Below are 13,456 nucleotides of genomic sequence, written 5' to 3' on the forward strand. Positions count from 1 at the left end.
TTATTCTTTTCTTTATTAATAATCGAATTCCTGTTATTCAAGGGATAATTACGTGTTATGTGTGGTGGTAGAAATAAGTGAGAGACGTAAGAAGCAAAGAGATTCGAAACTTTTAGGTTAGGTTTCGTTTAACCTTCGCGTATGTCAATATCCTGGTATTCTTTTTTGCATTCAGAATTAAAATTTGTTATTTTATTAATCCTATTTGCCCTGGTGAAATCACGCTCTAGTGAAAATTCGATTTATTCTTTTCTTTATTAATAATCGAATTCCTGTTATTCAAGGGATGATTACGTGTTATGTGTGGTGGTAGAAATAAGTGAGAGACGTAAGAAGCAAAGAGATTCGAAACTTTTAGGTTAGGTTTCGTTTAACCTTCGCGTATGTCAATATCCTGGTATTCTTTTTTGCATTCAGAATTAAAATTTGTTATTTTATTAATCCTATTTGCCCTGGTGAAATCACGCTCTAGTGAAAATTCGATTTATTCTTTTCTTTATTAATAATCGAATTCCTATTATTCAAGGGATAATTACGTGTTATGTGTGGTGGCAGAAATAAGTGAGAGACGGAAGAAGCGAAGAAATTCGAAACTTTTAGGTTAGGTTTCGTTTAACCTTCGCGTATGTCAATATCCAGGTATTCTTTTTTGCATCCATATTTAAAATTTGTTATCTTCTCATTGTAAGTTTGATATTTCATACAGATTATGTAATTGATAGTGAAAAAAATTTTTGATTTTTATTGACATTCTTTTATTGATACTTTATTACACTTTTAAATTATTTGCCATACGGTAACAGGAGTGTCGAACGTAGATCCATTGCGCAAATATTGCAATATCCAGGTATTTTTACTTTGATATATTGCACTGTTCAAATATTGCACATTTATTCAACTTTAAAATAAATTTTATTTAAAAGATTTTGTACAATATGAATGACATTTTCGAACACGGAATAATTACATTGAAAATATAATTACAAATATAAATTAAGAAACTCAAGTATTATTGAAGAATTTAACCATATTATTTTCTAACCATAAAAAAAATTTTGACAAATAGATTGTTTCTTTTTCAAAATATACAAAATACTAGTGTCCCTTGAACTAATAAATATTATTTTGCATTTTGCAAAAAGAAATATTATACTGAAAATGTTAAAGAGAAATAGGAAAATATAAGTAAAAATATAAAGTATTTATTATTTAATATTAATTACTTAATATAATTATTAAGATAATATAAATATAATTATTAATTATTTAATAAAATATAACAAAGTCCAATAATTAATTTATTTTAATATATATGTGCCTTCGTATCCAATATTACTTTAGAAATAATTATACAAGAAATATTATAAACCACTATATACATATACACATATTTAAAAAATAATAGAAATGAAACAAATAAATTTCTCAATATATTTAAAATGATAAACCATAAGTTTCCAGTAAATTTTTCACCATTTAAAAATTGTATATATATATAAAGAAAACAAAATTTCTCAAAATATTTAAAATGGGAAACCACAAGTTAGAATGGAAGAAATAAAAAAAAAAATTTTCAAAATATTTAAAATAAAAAACCACACGTTAAAATAAAAGAAATAAAAGAAACAAAGTTCTTAAAATATTTAAAATGTAAAACCACAAGTCTCTAGTAAATTTTGCATTGTTTAAAAATGCAACAATATAACAATACAATATAGTGTACACTATAATGAGTAGAATTTAGAGAATTAAAAAATATCATTTTGTTTTTTTATATACTTACCATTTTTAAACAATGCACAGTTTACTAGAAACTTGTGGTTTTTCATTTTAAATATTTTGAGAAATTTGTTTTTTTTTTTTTATTTCTTTTATTTTAACGTGTGGTTTTTCATTTTAAATATTTTGAGAAATATATTGTTCTTTTATTTCTTCTATTTTTAACTTGTAGTTTTTCATCTTAAATATTTTGAGAAATTTTTTTTATTTCTATATATATACTGTACACTATAATGAGTAAAATTTAGAGAATTTAAAAATATCATTTTATGTTTTTTTATATATCTACTATTTTTAAACAATGCAAAATTTACTAGAAACTTGTGGTTTATCATTTCAAATATTCTGAGAAATTAATTTTTTTTGTTCCTTTTATTTTTTAAATATGTGCATACGTATATATATATAGTGGGTTCTTAACTTATATAATATTTTTTGTTATATACATACATACAATTATTTTATACATTATACACATATGCAATTACTTTACACATTTTGCACATACAGTTACTTTATACATTACATAGGTAGGTAGAGAGAATAATAAGATCTATGAAGTTCCAAACTCTGGGTTAAGCAGCAACACCTGAGCACACCTTACAGCAACTTTATTTGACACGAACAACTTCAACGTTCGTTCTAATAGCTCACTCTATTGTCTTCAGGAGATAGAGTAAGAAAGAATCACGGAGATGGAGTTTCGGCTGAAGTAGCGAACAATAACCACTCGATCACGGCAGGCAAGTTTCACTGTGGAAAATGCAATCCCTCAGCTCCTCTACTGGTTTGTTAAAACGCAGACAAAATGATAATTTGAAATGTTCTACTAAAAAGTAGATCTTTAAAATGTCTTCAGAAGTAGATCTTTGAAATGTGACATTTTACACTGGTCATTAAAATTATGAGAAATTTTTCTTTTTGTTCAAGAAAAAGAAATAAAAGAAACAAAGTTCTTAAAATATTTAAAATGTAAAACCACAAGTCTCTAGTAAATTTTGCATTGTTTAAAAATGCAACAATATAACAATACAATATAGTGTACACTATAATGAGTAGAATTTAGAGAATTAAAAAATATCATTTTGTTTTTTTATATACTTACCATTTTTAAACAATGCACAGTTTACTAGAAACTTGTGGTTTTTCATTTTAAATATTTTGAGAAATTTGTTTTTTTTTTTTTATTTCTTTTATTTTAACGTGTGGTTTTTCATTTTAAATATTTTGAGAAATATATTGTTCTTTTATTTCTTCTATTTTTAACTTGTAGTTTTTCATCTTAAATATTTTGAGAAATTTTTTTTATTTCTATATATATACTGTACACTATAATGAGTAAAATTTAGAGAATTTAAAAATATCATTTTATGTTTTTTTATATATCTACTATTTTTAAACAATGCAAAATTTACTAGAAACTTGTGGTTTATCATTTCAAATATTCTGAGAAATTAATTTTTTTTGTTCCTTTTATTTTTTAAATATGTGCATACGTATATATATATAGTGGGTTCTTAACTTATATAATATTTTTTGTTATATACATACATACAATTATTTTATACATTATACACATATGCAATTACTTTACACATTTTGCACATACAGTTACTTTATACATTACATAGGTAGGTAGAGAGAATAATAAGATCTATGAAGTTCCAAACTCTGGGTTAAGCAGCAACACCTGAGCACACCTTACAGCAACTTTATTTGACACGAACAACTTCAACGTTCGTTCTAATAGCTCACTCTATTGTCTTCAGGAGATAGAGTAAGAAAGAATCACGGAGATGGAGTTTCGGCTGAAGTAGCGAACAATAACCACTCGATCACGGCAGGCAAGTTTCACTGTGGAAAATGCAATCCCTCAGCTCCTCTACTGGTTTGTTAAAACGCAGACAAAATGATAATTTGAAATGTTCTACTAAAAAGTAGATCTTTAAAATGTCTTCAGAAGTAGATCTTTGAAATGTGACATTTTACACTGGTCATTAAAATTATGAGAAATTTTTCTTTTTGTTCAAGAACAAGGAACCAGGGGTGCATAATAGGTCTCTCATAAAAATTGATCTTCCATTCTTCTGTCAAGAGCTTGAAAATTAGTGGAAGGAATCATTATCTTGATAATGATTATGGAATCATTGTCTTCATCATCTGAAGTTTTAATGAGGGGTTTTAATTTGTCCAGCTCTTGAAGCTTCAGAATATGCCATCTTGGAATGAGTCAGACTCTGAAAGAATTCCTAACCAGGAAATATTAGATGATTAGATAATTTCACATTAGATAATTTTATCTATTGCTATTGCATTACATTACATTCTAGATAAAAAGAACTATTGAAAATTAATATACAGGATACCCTTGTTTTTAAAATCCAAAATAATGTTATTACTTAGAACAGTCAAATATCTTATTTAATTAAATTGTTCAATGAAAGAGGTATGAAAATTATTATAATATTATTATACATATTAAATACATATTATATGATATTATTATACCTATAAATATATTATTATAATCTTATTATACAATATTTGCTTCAAGATTATTCTTTTACAGAATTCAAGATCTCTAATGTTTCATCTGTTTGTATTATATGTTTGTATTATTCCTATTTTGTTTTTATGACATTATATAAATATTATATATTTGAGATAAATATTAAAAATGACAAAACTATAAAGCTAGGTGCTTAGTAAGTAAAAAAATATAATTCACCATAACATTAATTTTGTCATAGTATTGACTATAATGCTAGAAACATTATAAACATTATATAAATATTATATTCTGAATATTATAAATATTATATATTATATTGTAAATATTATTGTATTACAAATATTATATATTATACTATAAATATTGTTAAATTACAAATATATATTATATTATAAATATTATACAATGGTTATAATTTAACATTATAGATTCTAGCATTATAGTCAATACCATGACAAAATCAATATCATGATGAATTACTCTTTTCACTTACTAACCAGTTAGATTTACAGTTTTGTTATTTTTAATATTTTTCTCAAGATAAAAGGTGTTACATTGTTTAATGATCAAAGGATATTTTATTCTACGTGAAACATAGAAGAAACTGATTCAATGTATTCAGAAGATTAATCACCTCCTATCTTTGAAGTCACTTCACTGTGATACCCTCGTGTGAAGGCTCTTCCTTTGACACAGACAGATGATAAATAGTGTTGATTGCGTATATAATATGCTTCTCTTTTAGACAATTATTTACATCGCATTAACTACATTTAGAATGATATATTAGTTGTTTACAAGCTCTAACAGACAATTGAGTTCTTCAGAAATTATAATAACTTTTACCAGTTTAGATTTTCCTCCAAGCTTCTATCCAATTTATATTTATGAAGGATAATAGCATCTAATGATATATAATGGTTTATTAATTACCCAGAACATTCAATGATGAAATCTTTGATTGATTACCATTGGTTAGTTAGATATATTGCACATCAAAGGTTTCAACTTTAGCTTAGGCTGACAAGTGTATATAAATTACTTCTGTAATTCTGCTTAATTGTATACACATTTGCTACCCAACAGAATGGTACAAATTATTATTAATTATAAACAAAATCAAAATATTTATTTTATATGATTTTTAATAATGATATTTTTATTATGTAATATCCAAAATGAGGTTAATATATGTGATCAAGCTATGCTTTGATTACAGGAAAAATAGGACAGTTGGAAGGCGGTTAAATTATCTGTGAAGGACGAGATAAAATATATTTAGCAGCTAAAGACGGAGGGACATTATTACCCTCTATTAGTATTAGGGGTGGTATTTTATTTCACAAAGGTTTCAGAAGATTTACCTAAATACCGTGGATATTGAAACTCTAAGTAAGGAAAAGTAGAAGAAAATAAAATGTGGCACGAAAGATAATTTTTAATTTTAGGTTAATATTCTTAATAATATTAAATGAAACAGACTGACAAAATTTGTAATATTATTTATTCCATGATGATTGAATTATTTAAGTATTTTTAAGTATTATCATATTGATATATAGTTTAAATAATTGATTTTGATAATTAATCAGTGGAGAAAATTAATTAATAGGGAAAATTTCAATATATGTAAATTTAATAATTTTAGATTAATTAGATCAGTGTCAAATATCAATTTTATTATTATATTCTCAAATATCTTTTCCATTTCAATTATAGTGATATAGAAATAATATAAATAATATTAATATTTATGTATGCTTCGAAACAAGATTTGAATTTGGCGCCATTTGTATAATAAAGTGTTGCCAACGAAAAAACAAGGACAGCGTGATGGCTGACAATTCAGAGTTATTAAACATGGCGCGCTATATGAGAGTACAACGTGTCTTCATTGTCGAACAATATTTACAATTTTTAATTAGAAACCTGGGTTTTCTATCAAAATTATTTCTTGCGTGAATTTTGGGACACTCTATATTTTTTAGAATTCAATGTCTTGTATTAAAAATGATTGGGACACTCAATATATGGACCGTATATTTTGAAAGTCGTGTAAGTTCATTTTCTGTTGTTTGTAGAAAATTAAAGATTACCATATTTGTTAATTAAAAAGTATAGGTTAATTATGTCAGGTCTGGCAATGTTTCTACTAATTTATCAATATGTAATTTGATTATATAAATTTCTTTTAGGCAAACTTAACTAAAATAATGTATATTTACGAACTGCAAATGGACTTACACCATTTTCAAAATAAACGGTCCATATGTTACATATAAATCAATAAAAAGATCTCTCCAAGGTCACCTAATATGATACGTGATTAAAAAAAAACAATATTTTAAAAATAAGAAATTAGTCGCGCTGCTTGACTATTACAGAGAACGGAAAAGTCCACAAAACGTACACACAACAAATTCTCCATTTCACGGAAAAATATCTCTTGGCAGTATGTCTGGAACACGAATTATCTTTTGGTATTCTTGATAGTGCTCCGCTATAAATCCAATTCGTGCGCTTACGGATATCCGAGACCTCGAAATCTCGTAGTTCCCCTCTCTCCAATCCTTCGAACAGAGGGTTTTCCCCGGCCGAAAAAGGATATGATATGATGTACAGACGTGATTCTCATGGCGGCCGCCGTGGAAACATCCCATTCCCCGTCCGGAAATCGACAAGAACATCGAGTAGCTGGGAACTCCAAGCAGTAGTAGCATTTCGCCAGACAGGTGGATGGAATCGGACTTCGCTCCCGGTAGGAACTATACGTGTTTACACCCGCTTGTGAGACGAGGGTAACGCGAGAGGAGTGGGGGCAAGCGAGAGAGAACAGAAACGGAGCGTAAGAGAAGCAAGAAGGGTGGGCGGTTAAAGAAAAAGGGAAATATCAAGGGAAGAAAGAAAACGAGAAATAAGAAGGTGCAGAATAAGAAAGAGGAAGAGGGAGAGAAAGTTGACAGACGCTGATCCGGATCCGGTTACCGGTGCAGGAGACTACAACGAAAAGCAATCCGCCGAATAAAATTGAATCTCGTCAGGAGTCGGTGTATTTAATGAAAGAGAAGAGAGGAAGGATCTCGCCGTCCAAGATCAAGAGGATCGACTGCGTAGAAAGTAGAGTGGTTGGAGTGGGGAGCTCGGGGAGTGGGGTAGCGAGAGAGCAAGGAGTGGGGGAAATAAGTAAGCGGCTGCTGGCGAGGCGAGACTCGTCGACAGATGAGTAGTACTTGCTCGTGGACGAAGGTTTCTTCTTCGCTGGAATTTGCTTTCTTCTTGGTCTACTGCTTGTTCCCCCTTGTGGTTGTACGGGTCAGGTTCTTTGCTTTCTAAGAGGTCCTGCAGAAATCCGAAATCGTTTGGAGACCACTCGAAAATAATCGAATCTCGTGTTGGCTCCTCGAGTGCTCGTATTCCAGCCGTGTATACAGCGCTGGGTTAAAAACGTTCGATAGCGGTCTTGCGGCAAATATCGGAGGAAAAGCGGAAAATAAAAACGAAAACCTAACCTAACATAACCTTAAATACTGGCGTTGTTTGAGTCGTTCTTTTGAACGGGGCAAAATGGTGCTTCTTGTTTTTAAATTTAAAAGGTATTCAAAGCATATATTTCCGTGGGAAGTGAAGAAACCTTAGGAAAATAAATACATTGTATTCTTCTCGTGATTATTTCGTCGCGTTTCGAATTTATGTACTATTACACTTTTGTGTAAAAGATGTTCGATGATGTATACAGAATATTTTATACAATATAGTAATACTGGGTAGAGGGTTCTTTTACCTAAACACACGAGTTGAAAATATAGAATATATTTTTTTCTTCCAAGGCATAATTTTTAAAATTTATTATTTTAAAAATTTATGCGCTATAGTGCATTGTCGTATCAAATATTTAATAATTATATTGGTGGTAAAATAGAACATCGACCATGATTATTATCATGTTTATAAATAGAGATATGTATAAAAATCGGAGTGTACATTAAGATACATGAAGCAGTTATGCATTTAGATGGACGTGCGCCTCATAAATATTCAGAATTTATTATCTCAATAAGTGAACCATAGAAAAAAGAACTTATTTACATTTTTTACTTCTTTTTTCACGTAGAATCAACTACTCACCGTTAATATCATATTTTTCATTAACTAACCATTAATAGTATATTATTCACCTTTTAACCATTAGTAGTATATTTTACACCTACTAACCATTAATAGTACATTATTCAGCTATTAACCGTTAGTGTACATCGTTGCAGTTGCCATAAATTTTTTGTACCTTTTTAATAATTTGATAAAAAATTTATACAAACAATTAATTATTATTTAGAAATAAGTACATTACAGTATTAAACATTGCCAAAAATGTTTCAAAATAAAGAGACAATTATTTTAATTTTCTCAGATTATCTACTTATATTTATATCACTAGATATTATTATTAAATTAAATATTATTGTTTAAATAAAATATTGAACAGTATAAAAAATATGTATTTTATATAATTTTATACTTTTATTACATATATGTAACAAATGAAAAAAAATAGTAAAACAGTAAATTGATTGTTTCAAATTAAACAAATACAAATAAATGTTGCTCAGTCAAAATTTATTGCCAAAAATAATTTGCTTTACCGTTTACACACGTAATATCGTTTTTCTTTTTCATTTATTCAATTGCAATGGGCAATGATCCTCTTATCAGTGGACAATGTGATTGTTAAATATGCAGACGATCGACGTTTGTAATAATAATATCATTAAATTCCATAAAGTAAGACAATTTTAGTAATATAATGTTACGAGTACGTTTCATAATATTTTATTGCATTACAAAGTTATTAAATTTAACATCGGAAAACAATATGTATCGTGTAATAATCCAATAACAGGCGACTGCAAATTAATCTTTTATTAACAGAGCCGGGCTTGTCGATAAATCAAAATATTCTTCGTAATTTCATCGCGATAAATTAACGTTGAATGTACTCGTCGATATACATGAAGTCGCGTGTATTCGATAATCAACATCAAACGTATCAAAGATTGGTACTTGCAACGTTGCCACCACGAATATCAATTCGATATGACAGTTTCAAAAATTTTTTCGTCCTCCATAAAAAACAATTTTGACACATGTATTACGCTTTCTGTTCTTTCTCGCTCCGTTTCAAACTGTGGTTATTTTAGCAAAAATTTTACAAAATATAAAATTTGATAATCGCAATTATACAGTGTGTCCGGTTTATTTGGAAACCTAGAAAAATTTCGAAAACTATATACAGGGTAATACGAGGGATATTACCCAGCAATGGTAATACAATCGGGAATGAAGCGATTCTACGTGAAAAAATAAATCGAAAATAAGGAATAAAATTTTTTCATTCGAAGATTCGTTATCGAGAAAATCGACGTTGAATATTCACTGGGTGCGCTGGGATACTCATGGCGCCTTAGCCTACTCCTAACCTACTGCCCGTGTGCTCTGTGAATATTCAACGTCGATTTTCTCGATAACGAAGCTTCAAATGGAAAAATTTTACTCTTTATTTTCGATTTGTTTTTTCATGGAGAATTGTCTCCTACCAAATTGTACTACCATTACTGGGACATCATTATTATTTTATATTTTATAACTAAAATAATAATACATCGTATTATAACTTTAATTCAATCTGGACATGACCTTGAAAACTATCGTGAGAACTTAAATTTTGAATCAGTTACTTTTTTCGAGATATTTACAAGATAGCAGATAAAATAATGTCGAAATTGAAGATTATTTAATCCTCTATACTCAAAGATTTTTTCGTTCTAAAGAAATAACAATTCGTAGCTTTTCTTATACCTTTTTAAGCTCGCTGACGCTTATTATGATAAAATGAAAGAAAGAAAATGATGTACTTGAGTTCATAGAAATGGATGAATGGAATTGTTTCATTTGAATTTTTCATGGGTAATTATTTTCTGTATATACTGTAGTGCCCGCTTAACTGTCGCACAGAAGCGTCGCGACGGTTATCCGGTCCCGTAGGTATTTCGAGAATTGTTCTTCCGTTCTAAAGACTTATTATAGGCGACATAGAAGAAAGTGGCTGAATCAGTTCTAAGAATTGATGGAGATAAACCCGCGATAGCTAAACGGGCAGAACGTGCGACGCAATTAAATGGCGCTACCATAGCTACCGTCTCTCATTCGATATTTCAAGTATGGCATTAAAGCAAATGGCGAGTGCAAAGAGTTAAATCACGAGCAATATAAAACCATGAACATTAATTTTATCGATTGTATATTTCCATAATTGTAATAACAAAATATCCGAAAGCAGTCGTTTTGCTTCATTTGATGACTGAAGGTAATATATTTCCCAAATTCAGTACTTAACCATAAAACACCCTTTGTAGAATTTTAATTAATTTTACGTTCAAATTTAATCAATTCCAATATTCCAAATTCTCTAACAAAAATCCATCAGATAACTATAACCATAATTATAACATAGATAACTATAACCATAACTATAATTGTAGATAATTATAACTTATATATATTAATATATAACTATAACCATAACTATAACTATAGATGACTATAACCATAACTATAACTATAGATAACTATAACCATAACTATAATTATAGATAACTATAACTTATATATATTAATATACAATTATAACCATAACTATAACTATAATTTATATATATTAATATATAACTATAACTATAACTATACATAACTAATATGTATCTATAACTTATATGTATGACTATAACTATAAATTATAGATTATTTAAAAGCAGCTAAAATGTTTAAAAATATGAAAACATTCGTTGTAAACAATTTCAATAATCCTCAAAAAGTGATAATTAATAAAGCTAAATAATTACTCATTTTAATCGATTTCAACAATTATCAAAGAACTTAATTAAATTATCAATTATTTTAAGATACTTCAAAGGTTCAATTAAATGATCAACTGTTCTAAAATCCTCAAAAGGTATAATGAAATTATCAGTTATTTTAAAATTCAAGGTAGTCATTTTAAAAAATTTTCTTGTAAAATTTGTTATTTAAAAATTGAAGATAAAATTTATTACTTTTAGTTATTTAAAATTATCAGTTATTTTAAAGGATTGATTAAATTATCAATTATTTGAAAACACTTAAAAGCTTCATTAGCAATTATCGAAAAATACTTGAAATCCGTAAACTAGGGAAACATTGGCTATAAAATCGAACTCATTTTTCACGCCGCGGGAGGGACAGCAATTTGCGATAAAATTCGCCCGATGCTAGCAGACGCCGAACGACGCGGCGTCCCGAAGAACGCAGTTCGAAGAGGGTCATTCCATTAATCCCGCAGGGACTTAATTCTGAACCTCCGTAAATCTCGGTTAAGGTTTGTTTGATAGCGTCGGATAGCACCGCCTGCCGGGATTTAACCGAGATACACCTCTTTGCCCCTAAACGCGTTTTCTCCACTTTGCACCTGTTCTTAAACCCGCCAGTTTCTTGCGTCTACCAAGACCAAGTTTAATCGATCCCTCGCCATGCTGCAGCAGCGCTAGCAAATTGATTCCTTTGTCCTGCCGGCCTGTTAACCACCATTCGACGTTTTTAATTAATAATCAAGTACTGCGGCTTCTTAATTTCGATGCTAGACCGACGGTTAGCGGAATTAATTTTATAATCCTTGACAACGTATTTGCAGTTTCCTGCGTCTAAATAGAACGTCGGAGGTTAGTACTAGGTTTAAATGTCGCGCGTAGAAGTGATGTCTACGCGTGCCGCTAGATGGCGCGCGTGTGTTAGCGGGGATCGCCTACGGTCACAGTTGCGCCTATATTTTTTTGTTACCACGTAAGAGGTCCTTTTTCTTACTCGTTTTGCTTCCATTCGCTTGGTACATGCAGCGTACAAGATTACAGGCGAATTTGCGAATATTATACCTCTATAATATTATTCATTATTATTATTTGTATTTATTATTAATATCCGTCTAAATAGAACGTCGGAGGTTAGTACTAGGTTTAAATGTCGCGCGTAGAAGTGATGTCTACGCGTGCCGCTAGATGGCGCGCGTGTGTTAGCGGGGATCGCCTACGTTAAAATATGTTATGAAGAAATAGTCAATGGACGATTAGGATAAATGCTAAGTTAGGAAAGAAAAGTTTGAGAATTAGAAAAATAATTCTTCCTTTGTCATCATCTTTATTAGATTATGTATTGTTGTATATCGTTATTATACAGTGTGTCTGTTTTAGTAATAATTAGTAATAATTTGTAATAATTTGAAAATTTTCTTTTCTCTTTTAAATATTGTGAGTTTGTGGGGGCTTCAAGGAATATTGTAAATTATATTTTTATTTCTATCACGAAGGTATTTTTAAATTGTGAAAATGATAAAATGATTCCGCATATACAAATAAATCATGCGTGAAAAGAAAAAAGAAATTGAGAAAGTGAATTTAGAAATTTTGATTATATATAGGTTTAAACGGATGAAAGATTCTGTTAATGTTCTTAATTTTTTTAATGGGGAAGGTTACTATTATATTTAGTATAATTTTTCGTCTGTTTATTGTTTCATTATTTATCTTTGTCTATTATCTAAATAAATTTTTCTATGCAATCTAAATTTAGTCATAGGCACTCATTTCCAAAGAATTTTCGAACTCAACCTTTTTGAAAAAAAATTTTGTATGAAAAATTAGAACACCTTATATATTCTTTACTTATTTTTGAGGTTTAGTGAGGTTGTTTACAAATATTGAATTATGGTATGTAATTTAAGAATGGGACAGCTAGGATATGGGCTCATAGCATAGCTTGGAGATTTTATAGGAATATTTTATTTCCTCTGGAGTACACTATTTTATGGAAATATTCTGTTTTATACCAGGAATACCAACTATGCTATTTTACTTGGTAAATATGAAGTGTATATTGCATATTTTTGGATTTAATTTAATCTTTAAACATATTATTCTATGAAATTCAATCCAAATATTTCTTACTCAAACTCCAATAACACACTTTCATTGTACATATACTATATAATATTTATTATACAAATATTGAGTTAAAACTGAACGATTTATTAAACTAATTATAATACTAAAACAATTAATTCAATCTCTCTCTCTCTCTCTCTCT

At 28.8% G+C, this 13,456-nt stretch overlaps 1 protein-coding gene across 1 annotated transcript in view; it reads left to right on the forward strand.

Annotated features, from left to right (window-relative positions):
* LOC108549470 (tyrosine-protein kinase Drl) overlaps positions 1-13,456 on the forward strand; it is a 174,794-nt gene that overhangs the window by 100,877 nt on the left and 60,461 nt on the right. The window lies entirely within an intron of this gene.

The sequence above is a fragment of the Eufriesea mexicana genome, unplaced genomic scaffold (genome assembly GCF_001483705.2).
Source record: "Eufriesea mexicana isolate 0111107269 unplaced genomic scaffold, ASM148370v2 scaffold2087, whole genome shotgun sequence".
In the NCBI taxonomy this organism is placed as follows: Eukaryota; Metazoa; Arthropoda; class Insecta; order Hymenoptera; family Apidae; genus Eufriesea; species Eufriesea mexicana.